We start from the raw sequence: 13551 nt of genomic DNA on the forward strand, positions 1-13551 counted from the left end.
CTTGCTATTCCTTTCAAATATATAACAAAATTATAATGTAATTTTTTCCATTTTTCTTCCCTCTCTATCCTAAATGGCCACCATTAGACATAAATAGCTGTGTGTCTATATGTGTGTGTATATATATATATATATATATGTGTGTGTATGTACCTACATAGATACACACCTACATATAATTAAATTTATTTATACATATGTGTAAAATTATTCCATACATATGTCTATTTGTCAATTCTTTCTCTAAATTTAAATAGTGTCCTTGTTATGTGTTCTTTATAGTAATTCAGGTTTTTATAAATAATTAAAATAACTTATTTGCTCAAAGTTATTCTTTAAACAATATTGTTGTTACTGTATTCACTGTTCTCTTGGTTGTGTTCATTTTGTTCTTCATTATTTCATGGAAGTTTTTCCATATATTTCTAAGATCACTGAGTTCATCATTTCTTATACTACAGAATATTCCATGACAGTTATACACCACACCTTTTTCATCCTTTTCCAATTTGATGGGCATCCCTGCAATTCCCAGGTCTTTACTCCCACAAAGAGAGCTGCTATAAACATTTTAGAACATATAGGTTATTTTCCTTTTTCCTTTATCATCTTTGGAAATAGACTAAGTAGTGGTATTTCTAAGTCAAAAGATATAGGTAATTTAATAACACTTTGGACATAATTCCAGACAACTCTCCAAAATGGTTGGATCAATGCTTTAAATAATGCCCATCTGCTTCCAGACAGACAAAAGAAAGTGTGTGTGTGTGTGTGTGTGTGTGTGTGTGTGTGTGTGTCATTTGTGTGTACACAATACAAATATTCTCCCAGTGATATATGGTTGCAAATCTCAGAACATCATAATCCTCAAAAATTCAAATGATAGTTTTTCTAGGGAGCAATACAGAGATATACATTGAGCACAGCATACTTCAAAGGATGATTTTTATATGAGAAGGATCATAAGAGATTTACATATCTCTGTGATATGTAAATGAAAAGGAGGTAGACCAACCCATGGCAAAAGTGATGGATAAAACCTTAATCTATTTCCATTTAGCCCCAAAATACCTATTCTAAGACACAAGTCTGACCACGTCACCCCCTAATCAATAAACTCCAGTGGCAATTGATTGTCTCTAGGATCAAATACAAAATAGTCTGCTGTCAGATAATAAGATGGAAATAATTTTGGAGAGATCATGGAAAGATAAACATATAATTGCATTATTGGTAGCAATGTTTATTGGTCCACCCACTCTGGAAATTATAAGAAGAGAATGAATGAAATATCCATATCCTTTTACTTTTGTATTGCATTGCTCATCATATACTTTAGGATACCAGTGACAAAAAGAAAGGCTCCCATAAAGATCAAAATATTTATATCAATACTTCTATAGAACAGAAATGCCCATCAACTGGAGACTGTCCAGACAAATGGTAGCCTAGGAATGGAATGAAATGTTACCATATTTTAAGAAATGATGACTATGATGAAGATGAAGAAGTGTGAGAAGATTGAATTGAATTAATGCAATAATATAAATGGAAAGAATAGCAGGAACAAAACAATCAAAACTACATCTTGCAAAATAAAACTGGCTAAGCTTAATCCAAAAGAAAGGATATAAGAATGTGTACATTTTTCCCAACTTCTTTTCCTAGTTGTTGGACTATAGACGTGTAAAAAAAGTCTGTACACTATTCTCTTGTGATATATTATTTTTACTGATTCTTCCCTTTTTTTGTTTGCTATATGTGATGGCTTTCTGAGAAGAAACAGAGGAATACTTTGGAAAAGTTTAAATGATAGCAAAAATAATAGTATCAATAAAATTAATTTTTTCTCTAATTTCTGCCTTTAAAAAGTTTATAATTTAATGAAAATGGGACCATTTGATGGTCTCAGAATCAGAGAATAAAACAGCACATAATCTCAGTGTTATAGGGACCTTCTTGGCCCTTTAGGACACGAAAAAGTGTCCCCTCTACAACATTCTGAACAAATGATCAACCAGTTTCTGCTTGAGGACTTCCAGAGAGGAGAAATCCACTACTTCTCAAAGCAGCCCATGTTTGAGCAGCTGTAATTGTTAGGAGGTTTTCATCTGACATCCTGTTTCTCTTGTCCAAATTGTGGTGAAGACCAAGCTGAGATGCACACAAAGGGATCTGGAAAATATGAGGAGAAAGATGATTCTTCCCTAGCCCAAAGATGGCCCCTCCTCCTTTCTTCTTGCAAAAACTAATGATAATAAAAAGAATTCCCTGGGGAAATATTGTCTAAGAAAGAGAGTGGAAGGGTCTGAAGTATGGAGACAGCTCCTGACCCCTCCTCCCCCAAATGCATTTGCAGTATCCACTTTCCTGAGAGTACCAAAAATAAAAAAATAAATCTTCATCTCAATGGCAGGAACTGCTGCTTGCTGGGTGACTCTAATGAAGGATAAGGTTACGCAGCAGGTCTGGTTACTTGAACACCAGCAGAGATCAAATCCAAAGGCTCAGGTCAGTGGAGAATGAGGCAGGTTTCTCTTGGACAGAAGGAGGACAGGGAGACAAAAGCATATGAGATCAGAGCCAGCAATGCCCTTTGCAGAGGGGGCAGGAGAGAGCCCCAGAGGATGAAAGAAGCAAGAAGTAACTCTGAAAGTTAGATTTTTGGTCCATCTCAGGGCTCTGAAGTCTCCAGGGAAGCTGTCAGCATCAAGCCCACAGGTCTGCTCACCTGATGTGGACCTTCAGTATCTTGTTTGTAGGCTTCCTGCCTCTAAAGATTCCTCTGAATCCTCAAGGAGCCACTTGCAAAGGTACTCCTGGCTTCTTGAAGGTTTGCCTTATGGGACCAAGTATTAGATTGCAGAATCCCAGACTTCAAGTTGGAAAGGGCCTAGTGAGCCCAACCTCTGGGGATGCTTTGTAGATGGCTTAGAGAGGGCCGAGTGCCTCAGTCAGGGACAAACAGTCAATCCTTCATCTTGCACAGGGGGCTGCTCCTTTCACAGAAGAAAAGGCTATCAATGGGAGGAACCGTCACACAGCTCCTTAGCTATTCACAGCATTTAAAGTCGGAAAAATCATTTCACAAATCAGGAAACTGAATCACGACGAGGCTCATCATCCCAAAACCAACATTACCCATAGTGCCAGATCCAAGGTTCAAGTCTAATCCCTCTGATGATAAATTTCTCCATCGTTCCCGGTCTACCTGGTGCTATGGAGAGAACTTGAAACCTAGTGCATGGGGTGCCCTTTGTCTTTAATGTCTATTAATGCCTCTTTTATGTGACGTTTTTGGCACAGATACCGCTTTGTGCCCTCACTCAAGCCCATATTCAATCTTATCAAAACCCATCAAGAGAAATAATCAAATGAAACCTACCGACCATTGGCTGTGCCTGAGTGACTGACAACTTTAGTGGCTGATCTGACTATAGGGCAATACTCGGTACTCCCCTGCCTCTGTGACAGGAGGGGGAGATTGACCTGGTGGCTGGAACCTTTATCTTTCATCTGCACTCAGCTTCCTTTCAGTTGTTTTCATTCTATGTTTCCCGGCTCTCCATTTTTTGCACCTTGCACTGCACCAATTCTTCCAAGTCTTCCCAGCTTCTGCTTTCTTCACATTCAGATTTCTTACAAAGCAATCATATATCACCATGTTCATATACCCAAACTTATATGACCAATATACCGCCATATCCTAATCAATGGATACCAACATTATTCCTACCCCTCTCACTCAGCTTCTTGAGTTCAAATCTGGCTTCAGGCACTGACTAGCTGTGTGATTCTGGGCAAATCACTTCACCCTGTTTGCCTCAGTTTCCTAATCTGTAAAATGAGTTTGAGAAGGAAATGGCAGTCTATTCTAGTATCTTTGTGATAAAAACTTCAAATGGGGTCATGAGGAGTCAAACACAACTGTAAAATGATACAGCAACAATGCAACAACCACCACTACCATTTTCTTGTCTATGGAAAGTTCCTTCCTCTCTCCTCAGGACATGTGTCCAGCTATGAGATTACTGGGACAAAGGATGGAAATCATTTAGGGGCTTTCCTCACCTAATTCCAAATTGTTTTCCATAGCAGCTAGAACAATTCATATTATGAAAGTATATTATATTAATATTAGTATTGTATTAATATAACTGTCATTTAGCTGTCTAATCAAGACTGACTCCTATCCAGAATTTTTTTAACTTCCATCACTCCAAGACTACGACCTATGTAGAAATGACTGAAACAAAGTCATAAAATGTCAGAATTGAAAGGGACTTCAATAGCAACCTAGTTTAAATTCTATATGAAAGGAATTCCCCACCAAAATATCCCCATTACTCAGTAAGCATTTATTAAGCACCTACTACATGCCAAACACTACACTGTTGATATAGAAAAAAGTCAAAAGTCCCTCTCCTCAAACAGCTTAAAATCCAAAGGGGGAAAACAACATGCAAACAGCTACTTACAAGCAAGCTATATACAGGCTAAAGAGGAGGTAATGAAGAAAGGGAAAAATACTGGAATTAAGAGAAATTGGGGAAGAGTTCTTGCAAAAAGTGGGATTTTAATTGGGACTTAAAAGGAAACCAAGGAAGTCAGTAGTTGTAGAGTAGAAGAAAAAAACTTCGAGCCAAAGAAAATGCCCATAGTGGAGACGTGAGAATACCTTGTTTACTGAGCAGCTAGAAATCAGGATCACTGGATTGGGGAGTCCATTTCGGTGACTAAGATGTAAAAAGACTTGAAAGGCAGGAAAGAGGGGGCCAGGTTATAAAAGAGCTTTGAATGCCAAACAGAGTTTTTTTTATATTTGATCCTAGAGATAATAAGGAGTCATTGGCATTTATTGAGTTTAAGGATAACATGGTCACTTTAGGAAAATCATTTCAGTGGCTAAATGAAGATGGATTGGAGTAGGGGAGGAAGACTTGCCATGAAGGTTATTTCAGTAGCCCAGGTATAAGGTGATGAAGTTCTGCATTAGACTGATGGTAGTGTCAGAAGAGAGAAAGGAACATAGGCAAAGATAACATCAAATGGCAATAGCCTGGGTATGGATAGGGCTGGAGGTGAGAGATAAAGAGGAAGAAGGGAGGAGGGTCCAGGACAGAATCCTGATAGACAGCTACAGTCAGAGAGTGTGATCTAGAAAAGGATCCAGCAAAGGAGACAGGAGAGGTCAGAGAAGTGGGAGGAGAAAGAGGAGAGAATTATATCCTGGAAACTCGGGGAGAGACCAGTATATGGGAGAGAGTGAGCAAAGGCTGCAGACAGTCAAGGAGAATGAGGATGGAAAAAAGGTTATAGAAGTTGCAACTGAGTGATTATTGGCAACTTTGGAGAGAGGAGTTTTGATGGAATGATGAGGTTGGAAGCAGGATTGTAAGGGAAAGACGGGAGGCACCAACTGCTGCATTTTCAAGGAGTTTAGCTGCAAGGGGAAAAAGAGAAAGAGGATAATAGTGAAAGATCAAGTTTTTCAGGATAGGGGAGACAAATGACCATCTAGTTTCTACTTGAAGATCTCCAAAAAGGGGGGATATATCATCTCTCAATGTGCCCCATGTATTTTAGACACATGTTCCACAAAGAACCATAGAACGTGTTAGTGGGAAAGAGAAAAGAGATACTGGTAATTCCCAGAATCAACCACAGCCATATTTTAACCATTGGAAAGCAATTCATCATTTAGATGTGTCGGAGATACGTAATTGTGATAAAGTTCCCACAAGAGCCAAGTTCAGGGAAAAATTACCTTAGTTACCTCTGCTTAAATTGAACAACTTATTTTGTAGGATCTTAAAATATGTATGAAAAACCCTTTGTTTGAAAAGAGCTTTCTAGATTATATTTAATCTACTAAGTAATTTTTTCTCTTTTTAATCAATAAACAGAACAGGACCTCAATTCTTCTGTTTCTTTTTTAAGTCAATTATATGATTGGAAAGATATGGTCAGCTGTAGATAATTGTTTACAAGCCTGTCTAATCCCTTTTCATATTTCCTGACTAATAAATACATGTCATTTGGAGTATATTTTAAGTTAAAAATGAGAAAGAAGGTTTATGGTTCAAAGTATATCAAATTGATATACCCCCAATTACCATTTTATGCAATACTATCAACTGTGACTTTCCCCCCTTTCCTTTGGTATTATCCTTTGCCAGACAAATATATCTTGTGAATTGACCCCCGAATGCTTTCCAGATGGTGTAGCTGCAACATGGAGGTCCTGGGCGTGTACTTGGTTGGGTCCAGCTGTTCTTCCAGCCTTAATCTTAACAAGGTGCCATTTCAGTTTCCTCTTAGAGCACATCAGGGTCAAATGTGTTAAGGTCTAAGTTAAAGAATTATAGCATCTCAGAATTGGAAAGACCAACAGAAACATGGAATCTGATCCAAATCTGAATAAGAATTCTTTCCATCATCCCTCAAAAGTAACCATTCAGCCTTTTCTTAAAGATCTACCCCTTCTCTCATCCTCCTCTTTTCATCACTACATTTTTTAAAAATCCTGTTGTTTATCCTTAAAGTTCTCATCAGCTAAGCTCATTCTGAGCACTAGAAAAATTGTATATAAATTTTTAACATTAATGCTTTTAGTTCTGAATTCTCTGCTTTCCTCATTCATTAAGACAGCAAACAATATAATATCAATTATATATGTAAAATCATGCAAAACATATTTTGGGGAGAGAAGCAAAAAAAAAGGGAAGTGGAAAATTATATTTCAATTTGTACTCAGACTTTGCAGATGAATAGTATTTTTCATCATGGGTCCTTCAGTGTAATGGTCCAGAACTCTGGAGAAATATACTTGAGGCAAGGATTCTTACAACAAGGTGTTAACTCAGTGGAATTGATAAGACAATGGAGCATGGTGATTGATACTCCTCTAGTTCAGTATGATTGATTTAACTTACAACAAATAATGGTTCTTTAATTATATAATGATTGGCTTATTCTCAGTATGATGAATTGATTTAATTATAATAGAGTATATAAACCAGGGGCAAACTCAACCACAGGAGAGAAGACTTTATCAGCCTCATGGAGGCTTTCCTGCCTTCATCACGCAACTCTGATAAAATTGTTAACTGTTTCACCTAGCATTTTAGTTGATTTTCTAGGATTTTCTAAGTATACCACTATATCATCTTCAAAGAAACATAGATTTGCTTCATCATTGTCTATTCTAATTCCTGTAATTCATTTTCTTATCTTATTTCTCATTGCTATAGTAGTTGTGAATAATAGTGTATATTATATATATATATATATGTGTGTATGTGTGTGTGTGTGTGTGTGTGTATGCATATATATACACATACATTTATGTATGTATAAATGGTAGGAAATAATAGCAGTCACAATGAACATCCTTGCTTCACCCAGATCTTGTTGGAAACATCTCTGGTTTATCTCCATAATAGATAATTCATCCTCTTAATTTTATATTCATACTATTTATACTTTTAAGGAAAATTCCAGGGGGCAGCTAGGTGGTGCAGTAGATAGAGCACCAGAGCTGAATTAAGGAGGACCGGAGTTCAAATCTGGTCTCAGACATTTAACACTTCCTAGCTGTGTGACCCTAGGCAGTCACTTAACCCCAGCCTCAGGGGAAAAAAAATGAAAATTCCATTTATTCCTAGATTTCCAAGTGTTTTTCATTGAAAGGAATATTGTAATTTGTCAAACCTTTTTCTCCACTTATTGAAATAATCACATGATTTTTTTGGCCATCTCTGTTATTGATATAATCAATTTTGATTACAGTTTTCCTAATTTGGAACCAGTCCTAAATTCCTGATATAAATCTGTCCATATGTCCATTATACTGTATTACCTTTGTGATGTATTGATATAATCTCCTTGCTAGTATTTTATTTAATTTTCCTTGCATTAATATTAATTGGGAAATTGATCTATAGTTTTATTTCTCTGTTTTTGCTCTTCCTGATTTAGGTATCAAAACCATAATTGGACCATAAAAGGAATTTGGTAAGACATTTTTACACCCATTTTCCAAGTTGCTTACATAATATTGAAATAAAATGACTTTAAATGTTTGTTAAACTTTGTAAATCCGCCTGGCTGTAGGGATTCTTTTCTTAGGTAATTAATTGGTAACATATTCAATTTATTTTTCTACAATGAAATTAGTTAAGTATTCTGTGCCTTTTCTGTTAATCTGAGCAATTTATATATTTTAATATTTATCTATTTCACTTAGATTGTCAGATTTATTGGCATATAACTAGGTGAAATAATTGCCTTAATTTCATCTTCACGAATGGTGTATTCACCCTTTCCATTTTTAAACTGATAATTTCATTTTTTCTTCTTTCTTTTTTAAATTGTTAGCAAATCGTTTGTCTATTTTGTTGTAGGGTTGTTTTTTTTTTATCCTAAAACATTTTCTGGTTTTATTTATTAGGTCAGTGGATTTCTTTTTGCTTTCAATTTTATTAATCTCTTTTCTGATATTCAGAATTTCCATATTGGTGTTTACCTGGGGATTTTTAGTTTGTTCTTTTTCTAGTGTTTTTTTAATTGCATGATCAATTCATGAATCTTTTTTCTTTTTTATTGATATAAGCATTTAAAGATAAATTTTTCCCTAAGAACTGCTTTACTTACAATCTCATAAATATTGGAATGTCATCTCATTATTGTCATTATCTTTAGTAAAATTATAGATTGTTTCTGTGATTTGTTCACTTATTCATTAAATTAGATTATTTAGTTTTCAATTAACTTATTTATATTTCCAAGATTATTTGTTGAATACAATTTTATTGCTTTAATATTTCTGCCTTTTTGTATTTATTTGTGAGGTTTTTATACCTTGATATGTGGTCCAGAAGTCTAGCATATTTAACTTTTGTAAAAAAATTTTCATCTCCTTAATTTTTTCTTATTTATTTTATTGTTAGACTTAGTTATTACTGAGAATGGAAAGTTGAGGTACCCCACTAAATATAAATTTACTGTTTTGTTTTGTGTGTGTGTGTAACTCATCTAGTTTTTTTTGTTTGTTTTTTGTTTTTTTATGTTCTACCATTTGTTATGTGTTTAGCACTGCTATTACTTCATTTTCTATGGTACCTTTTAGCAAAATGTCATTTCTCAAATTATCTATTATAATTACTAAAGGTCTAGTTTTGCTTTTGTTTTGTCTGAGAGCATGATTGCAGCCCCTGCCTTTCTTTTAATGTCAGCTGAAGCCCAATAGATTCTGCTCTAGACCCTTAATTTTACTGTGTATGTCTTTCTCTTTCAAGTGTGTTTCTTATAAACAATATATTGTTAGATTCTGTTTTATAATCCATTCTGCTATCTACTTCCTATTTATAAGTGATTTTATTCATTCATATTTACAGTTATGATTACTATTTGTGTATTTCCCTCCATCTCATTTTTTATATTTATCCATCTCTGTCTCTTTTTGTGCTCTCTCTCTCCTCAAAAGTCTATTTTGCTTCTGATCACTGTCTCTCAAGCTATTCTCCTTTCTTCTTCCATCTTCTCTTATTTGCTTCTCTTCCTACTTGCCTATTGCATTAAATTAGATTTCTATACCCAACTGCATGTGCACATGTACATGTGTGTGTGTGTGTGTGTGTGTGCATTTTCTTTCCTTTTCTCTCTTTGAACCAATTCCAGTAAGAGTGAAATTTAAAATGTTTCCCATCAAGCACCCCCATTATGCAGTCCATACAAAAAAGTTCTTGCTTATATATCTCTTTTACATAAGATAATTGTCTCCATTATATGATGCTAAGGTTCTATGATCTCTGAATGGTTTCTTTCTGGATGCTTAAAATATTTTCTCCTTGACTTGGAAGTTTTAGAATTTATCTATAATATTCCTAGGGGTTTTCATTTTCAGATCGCTTTCAAAAGCTACTTACAGAGTTATTAGCCTCCACTTGCTTAATTCTTTTTTTTTTTTTTTAGGAATTATTTTCAAATAGAATCGTCAATAAGTCAAATAGGTTAGGTTCACAAGACACAATAGAAATTGACTACAGTCATCTAGTGTTTGATAAATCCAAAGTCTTCTTCAGCTTCTGGGGTAAGAGCTCACTATTTGCAAAACAATTACTGGGAAAACTGGAAACTAGTATGGCAGAAACTGGGCATTGTATACCAAGATAAGGTCAAAATGGGTTCATGATTTACCATAAAGGGTGATACTATAAGCAAATTAGAAAAACAAAGGATAATCTATCTCTCATATCTGTGGAGAAGGAAGGAATTTATGGCCAAATAAGAATTAGGGTACATTATGGAATGTAAAATGGATAATTTTGAGTATATTAAGTTTAAAAGTTTTCATACAAATAAAACCAATGCAGATAAAATTAGAAGAAAAGCAATAAACTTGGAAGGGGTGGGAATTTACATCCAAGGGTTCTGACAAAGGCCTTATTTCTAAAATATATAGATAATTGACTCAAATTTATAAGAATTCAAGCCATTCTCCAATTGCTTAATGGTCAAAGGTTATAAACAGACAACTTTCAAATGAAGAAATTAAAACCATTTCTAATCATATGAAAAAATGCTCTAAATCACTATTTATCAGAGAAACGCCAATTAAGACAACTCTTAGCTATTGCTACACCCACCTCTCAGATTGGTTAAGATGCCAAGAAAGGATAATGATGAATGTAGTAGGGGATGTGGCAAAACTAGGGCACTAATACATTGTTGGTGGAATTGTGAACCAATCTATTCTGGAGAACAATTTGGAATTATATTCAAAGGGCTATCAAACTTGCATACTTTTTGATCCAGCACTGTTTCTACTGAGCCTGTATCCCAGAGAGATCATAAAAAAGGGAAAAGGATCCATATGTACAAAAATGTTTGTGGCAGCCCTTTTTGTAGTGGCAAGGAACTGGAAACTGAGTGGATGCCCATCAGTTGGAAAATGGCTGAACAAATTATGGTGTATGAATGTTATGGAATATTATTATTCTATAAGCAACAATCAGCAGAATGATTTCAGAGAAACCTGAAGAGACTTACAGTAACTGACGCTAACTGAAATGAGCAGAACCAAGAGAACACTGTACACAGCAACAATAAGATTATGTGATGATCAACTCTGATGGATGTAGCTTTTTTCAACCATGAGGTGATTCAAGTTAGTTCAGTGATTTTGTGATGGAGAGAGCTATCTGCACCAAGAGAGAAGACTGTGAGAACTGAGTGTGGATCACAACATTTTCACTTTTTATTGTTGTTTATTTGCACTTTGTTTGTTTTTTCATTTTTTCCCTTTTTGATCTGATTTGACTTGTGTAGCATGATAATTGTAGAACTATATATAAAAGAATTGCACATGTTTAATTTAATTGAATTACTTGCCATCTAGGGGAGGGTAGAAGGAAGGAAAGGAAAAATTGGAATACAAAGTTTTGCAAGGATGAATATTGAAAATTATCTGTACATGTATTTTGAAAATTAAGTTTTAATTTTAAAAGGGGTTATTTTCATCAGTGATCTTTTCTATCTTTTTGTACTTTGCCTAATTCTACTTTTTAAAGAGTTCTTTTCTTCTCAGAATTTTGAGCTGCTTTTACCATTTAGCCAATTCTAGTTTTTAAGGTGTTAATTTAATATTTCTTTGTCTTTTTACCAAGCTGCTAATTCTCTTTTCAAATTTTTCTTAAATCATTTTCCTTTTTTCTCAGTTTTTCCTCAACCACTTCTATTTTTCCTTTAGTTCTTCCAGAAGAAATTTTTTTGGGGATTATATCCAATATACATTCTTCTTTGAGGTTTCACTTACAACTATATTCACATTGTTGTCCCTATCACCATATTAGTTTTTTTATGGTCAAGTTCTATTTTTCTTTATTTTTTCAGGCAATTTCTTGACTTTTAATATTATGTTAATGTTGAGCTCTGTTCTAAAATGGAAGTAGGAGAATACTATTCCAAACTTTGGGCTTTTTCATGCAGCTATTTTCTAGGGGTTTGAAAGTTTTTGGTGCTTCCTGGGTCATGTTATCTGGGAAGAGATAAGTTCTTCCAGTTTGTACTTTGTTCTTACCCAGGAAGGGATCCTGTTCTCCCACACCTAAAAATGCTAATGCTCCTCTTGGTCCTTGAACTGAAAGCTGGAATTGCATCTGGGCAATGCAATAGAGTCTTTTACCCATCTCCAATTCTCTTGAATTTCTTTTTGACCAGTTATCTAAACCTTTTACTAATTCTTAACTGAGAGTTCATGAAGCTGCTGGTATTGCAGCTGCTTCCAAGGCTTGCTCCTTAAGTCAAAACCATGTGTGCTCTTGGCCAGTCTCCACCCCAGTTTTACAGATTTTTCCTCTGACTTCCTAAATTGTCTTAGGCTAGAAAAAAATTGTTATCCTGACCTTTTGTTAGCACTGCTATTCCAGAATTTGATTTAATGCATTATTATAAAGTTGGTTGGAGAACAAGGCTGGAAGAGTTTTGTTAGGTTGCTGCCTCTACTCTGCCATCTTGATTCCCTACTCCCAACACAAGTAGTCATGAAATCATTCATGTAAGATCATGACACAACTTTATGTTCTTCCTCTATTAATTTCCCTTGACTTATCCTTTGTACCTATCTTTCAAAAGTCAAAAAGAGTTGGAGAGCTCCTTGTGCATTCACATCAGCCTTTTCTTCTTCCATCAGCAATTGTTTCTCTTTGAATTTATTGAGAGCTTTCAAACCCTCCTAAATTGACTTTCTCTTTAAAATTTTAGTCCATGGCATTTTATTTATCCTTTCCCTCCTAAATTCTTTGAAACCTCTTCTCCTCAAATCTAGGGTAAGTGGTAGATTCTTCTCACTTTTTTCTTTTTTCTATTAGAAATTCTAAGATGAAATGATCACTCTCACCCAAAATTCCCATCCTGCCAAGTGAGTGATTAAAATAGATTATTTGAAAAAAAATACATCTTTTCCATTCTTATTCTTATTGTGGAACTCTTGCCAGAGTCGTTTGTGAAAAATCAAATTCACAAATTTAAAATGTGGCTAGGATACAGTGATCTGAAAAATACCCAAAGGGAAGAATGGGATAGTGAATGGTTGCCTCAATAAATAGGAATCTTCTCTCCACTATAACCAGCAGGTGGTCACCCTGCCATTACATGAAAACCTCCAAAAATGGGAAGTTCACTCCCAAAGCAACCCTTTTGTGTGGCTTTAATGGGATTTTTGGTATGGCTTTTAAGGATTAAGAGAATTTTTTTTTGAATTCTGCATACATGGTTCTATTCTGATCTTTGTGGTCAAATTTAATCCCTCTTCCACTTGAAAGGCCTTCAAATACTAGATGATCTCTCTTCACTCCCAACACTTGGAATTTCAGGTTCTAATACACTATATTCCAAAGTACTCCCCAGTCCTGATATGCTCTGTTCTAGGCTCCTTCCCAACTCTGACATCCCCTGTTCTAGGCTCCTTCCCAACTCTGACATCCTCTGTTCTAAGGCCCCTCCCAGCCCTGACATCCTGTCTTCTAAACTCCCTCTCAGCTCTGACCT

Source organism: Sminthopsis crassicaudata, chromosome 4 (assembly GCF_048593235.1).
Source record: "Sminthopsis crassicaudata isolate SCR6 chromosome 4, ASM4859323v1, whole genome shotgun sequence".
Taxonomy (NCBI): domain Eukaryota; kingdom Metazoa; phylum Chordata; class Mammalia; order Dasyuromorphia; family Dasyuridae; genus Sminthopsis; species Sminthopsis crassicaudata.